The 12,610-nt window shown below is 41.0% G+C and overlaps 1 protein-coding gene across 1 annotated transcript in view; it reads left to right on the top strand.

Annotated features, from left to right (window-relative positions):
* The first annotated feature begins 11,324 nt into the window (after window positions 1-11,324).
* Window positions 11,325-12,610, top strand: part of ABCA3 (ATP binding cassette subfamily A member 3) — a 34,767-nt gene continuing 33,481 nt past the window's right edge. Inside the window, exon 1 of the mRNA XM_075179483.1 lies at window positions 11,325-12,052. The gene's annotated coding sequence lies outside the window, so the exon portion shown is untranslated. The remainder of the gene's footprint in view (window positions 12,053-12,610) is intronic.

Consider the following 12,610-nt stretch of genomic DNA (forward strand, 5'->3'; position numbering starts at 1 on the left):
GAGTGACAATCATTACTACTGTACAGCATCACGCTCACATTTATATTGTAACTGGCACATCAATGCTCATTGAATTGCCCACTTAGAGTGAAAACTTTCTCGGGGTAAATATAGAAGCAGTGTTTTTTCTAGAAGGTGCACTGACAAGAATCGGTTACAGTTCAATTAATATCCTAAAATTAAAAAGTAAAATTTTATTGATTATTCATTAAAACCCTTATAAAAATAGAGACACCAAAATATTAGTGACTTATTAGTGCTCTGTGTAAAGTGAGAAATAATGAAATGAATTAATTTTGCCTTAATAAACAAGTTCAGCGAAACGTGAGTCAGTGTATTTCGTGGAGTGCCAATGTCCTTTTATAATTTAACTTTAAGGGGAGGTATGAAATAACTATTTAACATAGAATACGGTTTAGTACTGCTAGGGATTAGATAGAGTAGAATATAAGATTACATAATGATGCTTTTATAATTTTTACCCTCTTGCAAGTCAGATCAGATAGGGAGAGCTCATTAAGAGATAATTGATACCTGAAACCTATAAGAGAACAATCACAGGATGTGCTTTTTCACAATATTTTATACAATAAACACATGTGAATGACAAGACACAGGATGATCAGCTTTCTGTCGCAAGAGAAATGATAACAATTTTGCAATAGTAAATGTTTGCAACAAAACACAGAAATGGCCAAAAGTTTTGAGAATGACACAAGTATTGGTTTTCACAAAGTTTGTTGCTTCAGTGCTTTTAAACCAGGCCTGTCCAACCTGCGGCCCTCCAGATGTTGTGAAACTACAAGTCCCAGCATGCCCTTCCAGCTATCAACAGGTTGTCTACTGGCAAAGCATGCTGGGGCTTGTAGTTTCACAACACCCAGAGGGCCGCAGGTTGGACAGGCCTGTTTTAGACCTTTTTGTCAGATGTTGCTATGGTATACTAAAGTAAAATTACAAGCATTTCATAAGTCTCAAATGCTTTAATTGACAATTACATTAAGTTTATGCAAAGAGTCAATATTTGCAGTGTTGACCCCTCTTTTTGAAGACCTCTGCAACTTGCCCTGGCATGCTGTCAATCAACTTCTGGGCCACATACTGACTGATGGCCGCCCATTCTTGCCTAATCAATGCTTGGAGTTTGTCAGAATTTGAGGGTTTTTGTTTCTTCACCCGCCTCTAGAGGATTGACCACAAGCTCTCAATGGGATTAAGGTCTGGGGAGTTTTCTGGCAATGGACCCAAAATTGTGATGGTTTGATCCCCGAGCCACTTTGTAATGACTTTTGCCTTATGGCAAGGTGCTCCATCATGCTGGAAAAGGCATTGTTCATCACCAAACTGTTCTTGGATGGTTGGGAGAAGTTGCTCTTGGAGAATGTCTTGGTACCATTCTTTATTCATGGCTGTGTTCTTAGGCAAAACTGTGAGTGAGCCTACTCTCTTGGCTGAGAAGCAACCCCACACGGCTGGTCTCCGGATGCTTTACTGTTGGCATGACACAGGACTGATGGTAGCGCATACATTTTCTTCTCCGTACAAGCGTTTTTCCAGATGCCCCAAACAAACTGAAAGGGGATTCATCAGAGAAAATGACTTTACCCCAGTTCTCAGCAGTCCAATCCCTGTACCTTTTACAGAATATCAGTCTGTCCCTGATGTTTTTCCTGGAGAGAAGTGGCCTTCTTGACACCAAGCCATCCTCCAAAAGTCTTCGCCTCACTGTGCGTGCAGATACACTCACACCTGCCTGCTGCCATTCCTGAGCAAGTTCTGCACTGTTGTACCCCGATCCCACAGCTGAATCGACTTTAGGAGACGGTCCTGGTGCTTGCTGGACGTTCTTGGGTGCCCTGAAGCCTTCTTCACAACTACTGAACCTCTCTCCTTGAAGTTCTCGATGATCTGATAAATGGTTGAGTTAGGTGTAATCTTACTAGCAGCAATATCCTTGCCTGTGAAGCCCTTTTGTGCAAAGTAATGATAACTGCACGTGTTTCCTTGCAAGTAGCCATGGTTAATAGAGGAAGAACAATGATTTCAAGCACCACCCTCTGTTTAAAGCTTCCATTCTGTTTTTCTAACTCAATCAGCATGACAGAGTAATCTCCAGCCTTGTCCTCGTCAACACTCTCACATGTGTTACCAAGAGAATCGCTGATCTGATGTCAGCTGGTCCTTTAGGGGCAGGGCTGAAATGCAGTGGAAATGTGTTTGGGATAAAGTTCATTGTCATGGCAAAGAGGGACTTTGAAATTAATTGCACTTTATCTGATCCCTCTTCATGACATTCTGCAGTATTTGCAAATTGCCATCATAAAAAGGCAGCAGACTTTGTGAAAAATAATATTTGTGTAATTATTAATACTTTTGGACATGATTGTACACACTATACAAGTCTTACAAGATTTACCGTAAGATCTGTGCTCTTCATCTGTCATAACCGTCTATTGAAAATACAAACAAATAAAGTTGAATCTCAATACTAATCTATGTACGATGCACCTGATTCCAAAAATTGAATCAGTTTTTGGAATAGAGTGGCAACATATGAAAGAACCATACGGTGGCTGAGGATTTTGATGCACATACTAGAGGATAAAGCGACTCCTTGGTTTTTTGTTAGCATTTGATTAGAATTTGGTTAGAATTTAGCATGAGATAAACAATTTGCTACGAACATTTGGCATGGATTGCTAGCATTGATTCAGGGCCTACACAACTCTGCTTTGTAAACCACGGGGCAGCCTCAAATTCTAGAACATGCACTAGATTCCAGCATTGGGTACTGCCCCACGGCTTCTTTTTCTATTCATGCACTGGGATCAACAATCTTGATGCCTGCACAATGTTCAGAGAGGTTAGCTCACCTCCTGAGCAAAATCTTACTAAAACACTCATTAACATCTGGCTTGTAAACACAAACACCAATGTTTGGACATAGCAGGAAAAACTGCTCAAGCAGACCTACACGGAGTGAGAGGGTTATTAGGTAAAGCCAGGGTTTCCAATTATCAGTAAATTTATTGACCATAAAGTAACTGAATTTGCTACCATTTAGTAACAAAAAAAGTGCATATCGGCAAACAACAGACCGAAATGATGATAAAACTGTGGACAGTTGTTTTGTGTATTTTGACTCTTTGGATATAATAATGTGTTGGCAAATATTGACAACTCTCCGTACATTTATATAAATTTGTCAGCAAAAATAAAATTTCAAGTGTCTGAAGAGGTGTCAGTTTCAGTGGGTGGAGGGTTGGGATCTGTAAAGCTGACAACCAAAACTAGTTTGTAGCCGCAACAATCTTTGCATTAGAGGCATCCCAGAAGATATCCCCTCCCATGGCACAGTAGACGTACTCATTAAGATCATTAATAAAGTCCTGGGAAACGACCCCAATATCCAGATGATCTGTGATAGAGCCCATAGAGCTCTCTGCCCCAAAGCCCTTAACATGGAGAAACTTTGTGATATCAGCTGCAGATTACATTACCCCTCCCAAAGGGAAGACATACGGAATGTCAGAGGCCTTGAGGGTATAAATTTTGATGGTTATAAGGTACAAGTGTTCCAGAACCTCTCCTGGCACACTCTGCAACAGAGGCAGATTCTTAGACCGTTGACTGAAGACTCCGCAAAAATAATGTCAAATTTCGATAGGGTTTTCTATTTAAATAAAGTTAAAGTTAAGTTAACTAACCACCAGGTGTATAGGCATAACAAAGTTAGGATACAGCCAATGAGGTGTAGAAACTCCTTACACCTATTAGTTCTGAGAGTATCAGAGGCCGAGTATTAGATATAGATGGTATAGCCAGATAAGTCCCCTGAATATATCACAGACGGATGTTCGGGCAATGTCCTCTTATAATGCAGTGCTTCTAGTATAGCCAATTCGGATGAGGCAGTTGCGTAGATGAGATAAAGGGACTTACCCTTAGTTAGGGAGTAGGGAAAACGCCTCCCGTATATTCTGCTACGTCCAGCGATTCCCAGATAATGTGCGATCCTTTGTTTTCTTTCCCCTCTTTTTCGTTGGTGGAGTTGAAGTAATTTCAACAAGTCCAAGGATCAAGCACTTATCATGAAATTGCAGTCCAACTTTTGTGAAGACACAGCAAACTTCAGGATTTCACACTTCCAAGTCTCATGCTCCACAGATTGCCACGTAAGTGCATATACCAAGGGTGAAGGGACCAAAGGAGGAAAAAGGTCATATTTAGAATAACTATAATGTTATAAGAACTTGTATTCCCTCTTGAATATTGGTATATAAATATTTACTCCCATTCAATTGAATACAAATGGTTTGCTATGACATACAACCGATATGTTTAAAAAGATTGGAACCATTTGTATAATCCCTATGACCACTTTTGTTTGTAGATTTCGCTTCTTCTTTCAGTTCTGGACAAAGTTTGATATACTGTATAACAATAATGATGTCAGCAAATAATGCTAGCTGTGAATACACGTGTATAAATTTGTCAGCAAAAATAACATTTCAAGGTTTGCCAACAGTGGGTACATATGACAACTGACAAGACGTCAGTTTCAGGGGGAGGAGGGGTGGCACCTGTAAGGCTGGCAACCCAAAAACAGTTTGCAAAAATGCTCAAAGGACCATCAAAAATCCGGTTTTGTAGGTAATTACTGGAAAGTTTCATTTTAGAAATTCGCACCTGCATCATCCCATGTATATAAGTGACATTATCATGTGTAATGTTATCCAAGGTATCAACAGCTCTTGAAGTAATTCTAAATTTATGAAATGTGATATCAGGGGATATATTTGTCTATGTTATTCTGTGACAATCTGAGCCAGTGCACAGCAGGATATTTACATACACATGGAGACAAATTTGACAGTTTTAGTGGGTGGAAAGAATGACGTTTCAAAGAACCTCTGCTGTAGTCTACATCCGGTCACTGGAGTAACTTTTGATATCTAACAAGACATCAGGGCCCCTGATTCTTCCTGGTAATATTTGTTGAAGTTGTTTATTGTGTGAATGGGAAGCTTGTGGCATGATAGTTGAAGGCATGTGTAGGTAGTTTAGAGAGTTCCACAGGGTCAGTGTAGAGAGGGATGTGCATTTATCCTTAGCAGTGGTTCTGTTAGGAGTCTGATCCTAATTTGTATCTGGCCTGCAGTACCTCTATGCTACCAGAGGTGCTGCTGTTTTGCCATTGGACATTTCCATCTCGCCTGCAGGAGTTATTCTCCTTCCCTGATCATCACCTGTGCCTGTTCCCCTGCCTTATATATCCACCCAAACATTGCCTCTTGTAGTTCATTAATTGTTTGCTGCTTCTGTACCCTGGCAGTACTTATGTGAATTGTGCCTGCTGTCCTCCTGATTATCGGACTTTTGCCTGTTCCACCAATTTGCACCTTTGATTATGACCCAGATCCCGGCTTTGCTTGACTTTGCTCCTGTTTACTCCCTGGTATTGTTTGCGGATCTTTCGGCTTCTGACCCTGACTTGTCTGACTCTCCTTTTGCCTGATTCTCCCGTGGAAAATCCGTTGCCTCCAGACATCCAATATCTGCAGTCCACTGTCTAAATTGGAAAACCAGAGCCTTCATCTTCCCAGACATACTTGTACCTGCACTCCATCTACTATACCTGGGCACCAGTACCTCCTGCTCCAGTGGCTAACCAGGTAATTAAATCTCTTTGCACTTGCACTCCCTCTGTTATACACAGATACCAGCATTACCAAGTCTTAGGGGTATATTTACTAAACTGCGGATTTGAAAAAGTGGAGATTTTGCCTATAGCAACCAATCCGATTTCAAATATCATTTATTTAGTACATTGTACAAAATAAATCATTAGCATAAAACAAGGGAACAAAACAATGCCACAACCAGGTCATAAGATGCTGGGCATCTTTTTTATTTTATATTTTCTATGTAGCAATACAGATCCCAGCAGGGCCTGTATACCAGGGAATACTAGTGCCTCCAGTTCTACAAGTACCAGTATGCTCTGGCAGCCATGGGTATGCTGTCACTTGTAGTTCTACAATTACCAGCATACCATCATCATCATTTATATAGCACCACTAATTACGCAACTCTGTACAGAGAACTCACTCACATCAGTCCCTGCCCCATTGGGGCTTACAGTCTAACTTCCCTAACATATACACACACACAGACAGAGAGACTAAGGGCTAGATTTACTAAGCTGCGGGTTTGAAGACGTGGGGATGTTGCCTATAGCAACCAATCAGATTCCAGCTGTCATTTTGTAGAAGGTACTAAATAAATGAAAGCTAGAATCTGATTGGTTGCTATAGGCAACATCCCCACTTTTTCAAACCCGCAGCTTAGTAAATCTAGCCCTAAGGGTAATTTAATAGCAGCCAATTAACCTACTAGTATGTTTTTGGAGTGTGGGAGGAAACCGGAGCACCCGGAGTACCCGGAGTAAACCCACGCAAACATTGGGAGAACATACAAACTCCTCACAGAGAAGGCCATGGTTGGGAAATGAACTCATGACCCCAGTACTGTAAGGCAGAAGTGCTAACCACTACGCCACCGTGCTGCCCACATACATGCAGTTTATTACTGCTAGGACTTGCTGGAAACTCTACTGCCACATATCAAAATGCTTATTATTTTACTTTTAAATGCTTGTGTTTATTTTTCTCCATTTTTACAGCATACCTCTTGTGTGTATGTAAAATGACCCCTTAATCTACGAGATCACAAGAGATAAAGCATAAAAAGACCACACCTGTTTGACCTTCGACCACTGACTAGGATGCTAATAAACGAAAAAAATTGGCGCACTAAACACTTTAAATGTTTTATCTGTGTGTTAAAGGTAAAACCAGATACAGCTTCAATCAGAGGGATCCTACTATCCCAATATAGAATGCAACAAAAAGATATTTTTATTGCAAACCCTGATACCTCTCAAAAAAAAATGAAGGATTAAATTAAAATGCAATGTGCATTTTCCCAGCCCCACGCTGACAGCACCAGGGCTCTTTACATTTTTGCATTGGTGCACTACAGGGCCCAGGGCCCTGGGTGTCAGGGCATGCTGGCACTTGTGGTTCCCCATGTGCCAACATGTCCTGGCAGCCATGGGTATGCACCAAACTGTTCATGGCAGCCCAGGCTTGCTAGGACCTGCAGTTCACTAATGTAAAAAAGGAAAGAGAGGATGCCACACAGGGTGGGAGAGGATACCACACAGAAAACAGGGGGGGGGGGGGGGAATGCTGTATAGTCCATAATTATTCCTAATGACTATTGCATGTAATTTTGTAGAATGTACTAAATAGATGACAGCTAGAATCTGATTCGTTGCTATAGGAAACATCTCTATTTCATCTCCACTTTATCAAACCTGCAGTTTATTTAATTTATCCCTTGGAGCCTTTTTTTAATATGCATCAAAGGCCATAATAGGGCAGCGATTTGAGCAATCTCACCTCTCAGAACCACCTATTTTTTTTCTGGCAGTTTTTCCAGCGGTGTCTCAAATTGCTGCTTCATAAATCTAGCAGTTTGTATTCTTATCATGTAAAAAAAAAAAACATCAGTATAAAGAAATTCAATGTGAAGCTTTGTAAAACTGAGCTTTTCAGTCATTTTTCCAAAGGTTTTAAAATGAAAAAAGAAGGCGTTTTTTAACACAACTGCAATTTAGTAAACTGCACCCCTCCCCCAAGTCATACATTTAGAATAGAAAAACATTTATTTTAATAGTGTAGCCCTTAGATGTATGCCTGAAAATCTCACCCTTGATTATGTTACAGCATTGTCAATTTAGTCAAGGGAATGGGCGAAATTTATGGGTACCAATGAATGAGGGTTGTATGGGTTTACTAACTTATACCCTGATCAGATGTACCCCAATATTTTTTAGACAATTGCTAAATTCGGCATATTTTTGTAAACTTTGAAATCATTGAACTTACATAGCCTGACCTAGAATTTTAGGTAGACACAAAAGAAAAAAGATCTATGTAACATTCTTGCGGATCACATGACCACAAAGTAAGTTATTTCTGTGGTTTTAAAAAGGACCTCAACAGCCCTAGCTAAAACTTTACCTTCAGAGGAACTTCTCTGAATCATTTCCTGATGCATGGCTTTTAGTCTCTATTCAAACAGTTGGTTGCATACGAGTACTGAGAAGTCTACCAATTGTGGCTTTGAAATAGCAAATGGAATGAAGAAGACTATAGTTATACAATCTGTAGGTTACAAGTATACATCAGTCTCAGTTACAGCACCCTTTCTCAACATCAAGAAAATTCCCAGATAACATATCAAAGTGTAATGTAATGTCAAGGTCATATGAAACGTAATCATTTTATACATTTCAAGTCATTGTTGGAACCATAGCAGGTAAAGAAAATACTATCCATATAACAAAAGGAATTTTTAATATTGGAATACCGGAGCAAGTAAAAAAAGACAAACCCAGCTGTTATCAAAAGTCAAACCCAGCTGTTAGTGGTGTATCCAACCACTGTTTATATTAAAACCTATGTCATATGTGAATATGACAGGTACAAGGAAGGGGTAATATGTTATTGAAACATGTTCCTACACTGATCAGGTTATCGGATAATCTGGTTATACAAACTCACTCAACTATTAGTCTTACACTGGTCAGGCTATTGTATAATTTTGTTATACCATGGCTCACAGCTCTATAAGGATCATTTTTCTCCTGAGAGTTAAAAATTTGGAGGTAGAGGATAGGGGTTTTCTTGTTGGGCTCAAAGCAGAAGCAAAGACTGGGGATTGTTATTCCTGGCCATCAGGACTAAGGCTGGGTACACACTACAGAATCCCCCCCGATGTGTTATCTATAACGATTTTACCAACGACTGAAAAAATAAAGTCCCAAACAGCATCTCGATTCATGTGTACACACTATAGACGTTTTACCGTCCGATCTGTGCTCATCATCTATTTATTTATATAGCGCCACTAATTCTGCAGCGCTGTACAGAGAACTCATTTACATCAGTCCCTGCCCCATTGGAGCTTACAATCTAAATCCCCTAACACACACACACACAGACCATGAGAGACTAAGAGCAATTTAATAGCAGCCAATTAACCTACCAGTATGTTTTTGGAGTGTGGGAGGAAATCGGAGCACCCGGAGGAAACTCATGCAAACACAGGGAGAATATACAAACTCCGCACAGATAAGGAATCAAACTCATTACCCCAGTGTTGTGAAGCAGAAGTGCTAACCACTAAGCCACCGTGCTGCCCACATCTTCATCTGTCATAATAAAATCGACTGAAAAGATCATGACCCTGTAAACTCTACGGAGATCCTGATCATGAGTGCATACACACTGCAGGATTGGAAAAACATTGCTCATCGATGAACAAGATATTTACTCCAGTTTAAAGATCAAATGAAAAGATTATGTTCTTTGGAACGACCCTTGGAGCATACACACTAATGCAATATCAGGCAGAAAACTTGTTTATCAGGTAATTGGCCCAATAATCAGCTAAAAAACACTGTAGTGTGTACTCAGCCTAAGAACATAGACATTCATCTAGTACTAGCAGCATTGGGTAGCTAGTACCACTGCAGTGTGTTAAGGTATCTGACTTAAAACCATATAAAGCAGAGACATTACCTGCCAGAGTCTAGTGCCATAGAAAGGAGACAATACCAAAACGTCTATTAACAGAGTATCACAGCTCCTAGTCTGCTGTGGATACCAAGACCTACCCATTGTATAAATAGGACATTTTACATCCCAAAGCCATTTAGCACTATTATACAATTCTTCCTTTCCAAACATGTTTTTAAACCACAATAACCTGGGCTCCATTCACTCATTTATATCAAATGTTTTAAAAAAACAAAACAAAAAACACTAATTAATTCAGCCCATGTTATTTCATACAGAAAACAAGTGAGAGTGTGGGCAGCATGGTGGCTCAGTGGTTAGCACTTCTGCCTCACAGCACTAGGGTCATGAGTTCAATTCCCGACCATGGCCTTATCTGTGTGGAGTTTGCATGTTCTCACCATGTTTATGTGGGTTTCCTCCAGGTGCTCCGGTTTCCTCCAAAAACATGCTAGTAGGTTAATTAGCTGCTATCACAAATTGACCCTAGTCTCTCTCTCTCTCTGTGTGTTAGGGAATTTAGACTGTAAGCCCCAATGGGGCAGGGACTGATGTGAATGAGTTCTCTGTACAGTGCTGCGGAATCAGTGGTGCTATATAAATAGGTGGTGATGATGAGAAAAGCAGAATATGAACACAATGTGAAACAGCTAAGAGCCACCCAATTGCAGTAACCTTTGCTGAATTGATCCTTTAATTAATTCACCCCATGTTACTACAGCACAATTAGGAGAAGAACCTTATCACACGTTAAAAGGAGTCACTGGCAGGTCTAGGAGGTTATAATTCCTACAGACAGCAATAAAAGAAAGCAAACCTTACCCTTTAACAAGCTTAAGCTGGGTACACACTACACAGTTTTCATCCAATAATCGGCTAAATCAGCCGACATACGACCGCTCGTTCAAAAGTCAGGTCAGTGTGTGCAGTGACACGATGGTCGAAAGTCTGCCCAAATGGACGATTGTCGCCTCATTTGGTTGGTCGTACCGGTTAATATTTTCGTTCCAATCTCGTTTCCGCTGTGTATTGTGTATAAACTTCCGTCCGATCCACAACAGTAAGTTCGAAATTACAGTCATTGCTCACGACAACATGGCTGTAAAAAGTCGCTAAAGGGACGTCCGCTCTTCCCTTTATCGTCCTAAACAAGGCTAGTGTGTATGCAGTCCATGGACCGAGCGATCGGAACATCAATCGGATGTAAAATCGCTCGGCATAAAAAGTTGGTCGAAATTTCTGTAGTGTGTACCCACCTTAAATTGATCATTTAATTAATTCACCCCAAGTTACTACAGCACAATTAGGAGAAGAACCTTATCACACGTTAAAAGGAGTCACTGGCAGGTCTAGGAGGTTATCATTCCTACAGGCAGTAATAAAAAAACAAACCTTACCCTTTAACAAGCTTAGGCAACTTGCTATCTAGCTGTTGTGCAACTACAAATTCCTGCATGCCCTGACAGCCAACAAGAGGATACCAGACCTCCAATTTATACTTCTCCCCCCCCCCCCCCTTACACCCCTACACCCCTACACCCCTACACAACAATAACAAAACAATACAAAATAAAACACAGAAACAACTACTGTTCTATTACTTTGGGTTGAGAGACAGTCATGTGACTGCTGGCTGGGCTCGGGTCATGTGACCTTACCCCGGAAGCGGCTGCTGGCTGAGGCTTGTGCTAGTTTGTTTCTGTAGGAGAGCGGTGACGTCACCGGCTGGCTGATTCCTCCCGAGAGACTGGAGAGAGACCGAGAGAGACTGCTGCACCTGTCCTCACAGAGACAGCCAGCCTGAGAGACAGCGAGGGGGAGGAAGTATTGCTCATGCATGCTCAGGCATGGAACCTGCAGGTACCTGGAGGCAGTGAGAGTGATGCTCGAGGCCTTAGGCACAAAGACCAGACTCTGATGACATGAGACACTCACCGAGATCACAGGAGACACAATGAGACCACAGTCCCTGCCCTGAGGGATGAGACACACTCCTCCTGCAGCATCTCACTTAATGACTACACTTGTATTGTTATTATTGGTGGCTCCTAAACCAAGATTGCAACCCCTTCACTGGTAGCAGAGATGGTCTGCAAAAGCTGCTGATCCTATGTAGAGACTTTGGTCCTACAGCAGATGACCCCCATTCACAGAGGAAGGATCCACAGCTGAGAGGCCTAGACTCAGGGGAAGACCCCCACAATAGATGATCCCATTCAGAGCCTGGGATCCTATAATAAAGCCAGTATGTCCTTTGTTAAAGGGATCTGCGGGATCGACCCATTTCACTGAGTGAAATGTTCCACCGTTCCTGACACCTTCCACACAAGGCTTCCAGGCAGTTGCATTTGTTGACAGAAGTAGCTGAAGGTGTGGCTGTAATATTTAGAATTTTTGCAAAGGTAAGATACCAAATACACGATCAAATGTGTTTTGTCAGGGCAATGGATCATGTACAGCAAGAATAATAACTCTTTATTGCTAAATAGGATTAACATTTGCCTGGTAATTGTAATCATTCTATGTTCTATAATGGGGAAATCAGATATACTACAACTGCTTATACTTCAGGTTAGATCTATTGTTAACACAAGTGATTTAAAAAAAAAAAAAGTCCCTGTGGGCTGCAAGTTGTAAAATAATAGGGGGACAAAACCTATTTCCTGGCATTGTAGAAAGTCAGGAAATATATGGCTATGCTTTTTATTATGTATAGAGCGGGGCAAACATTGATGGGAACACTGCAGCCATAGTTTGCTATCTATATGGCTGGTCTGAGCTCTGGCACAGTGGGTGGTTTTGCATACAGCAGATGTTAGTGGTAGTGTGTTCTGGGTAATCTTGCAGCCTAGGTTGAACATATCATTGTCCATCTCCACAAAGGTCTGGCAGCCCCCTTTATCTCCCTTGTGTCTAATCTGACTGGATTGGTCTGCCTAAAAACCTGCCATGGGACATCT

Source organism: Mixophyes fleayi, chromosome 7, assembly GCF_038048845.1.
Source record: "Mixophyes fleayi isolate aMixFle1 chromosome 7, aMixFle1.hap1, whole genome shotgun sequence".
Classification (NCBI taxonomy): Eukaryota; Metazoa; Chordata; class Amphibia; order Anura; family Limnodynastidae; genus Mixophyes; species Mixophyes fleayi.